We start from the raw sequence: 984 nt of genomic DNA, 5'->3' as shown, positions 1-984 counted from the left end.
AGCAACTTTTATATTTTATTTTAAAACCCAATTTACCTAGTGTTACAATTACCCAATACCAAAAATACTCATGCATAATAGTAATTTTACACAATGTGGATAAAATGAAATTCATCCACTTCATGAAGAGGTTAAAAAATTGTCCCATATAGTGTAGTAAAAAGTCATTTTCACTAAATGGATACATTTCATGAAGTGGATGTCCACTTCATGAAATGAGCGATTTCACTAAATGGATGCGACATATATATATATATATATATGAATTAATATTTGTGTGTAGATTGACCTCTGGGAAAAGATAGGCCAATTTAAAAAGTGTAAAATTTGATTTTTTTATTCATCGGATTTTAGTACGGTTAGGTTAGGTTAGAATTTTGTATTAATCCACCGTAGGTGTAATTAAGTGAAAACCAGGTGTAATAACTCAAAAGTACGATAAAAACATAGGAACGACTCCTGTCGATAAATATATTTAAAATCGTAAAACTAAGCTGTTACCTTCCTCCTGGTGTTCGGAGGGCTCTCGAGATCGTGTATTCGAGAATTAGATCAGATACACCATACAACACAATTGTATAAAGAACAAGTACCTACACTGTACAGGTAATATAATAAATGCAATTAATATGAAATATTATATTAATTGCCTTACCTGATCCGTAGTCGCCTGTAAATTATCTTGTAGAGGTTTTTTTTTATATACACAGAATAATGTTTTAAAGAAAGGTATAAATCGAAATAATAAACGCACTGATTACTGCTCACATAAGGGGCCTAGAGTGTCGCTCGTTGAAATCGGTCTTAAGACTTTTGGACGTTGTTATTCGGTGACTGGTGCTCATGCACTGGTCTAAGAGACGACGCGAAGAGGCTGCCCAGAGAGTGGTAGGCGACTTTATCAACAAGTTATCGTGAGCCTGGGAACTAGATTATTCTTTGGCGGCAGATACCCTTTATTTTTTTCTTTCCTTTTCTCTAGCG

The sequence above is a fragment of the Acyrthosiphon pisum genome, chromosome X, assembly GCF_005508785.2.
Source record: "Acyrthosiphon pisum isolate AL4f chromosome X, pea_aphid_22Mar2018_4r6ur, whole genome shotgun sequence".
Taxonomy (NCBI): domain Eukaryota; kingdom Metazoa; phylum Arthropoda; class Insecta; order Hemiptera; family Aphididae; genus Acyrthosiphon; species Acyrthosiphon pisum.
Note: the sequence above shows the minus strand (reverse complement) of the source record.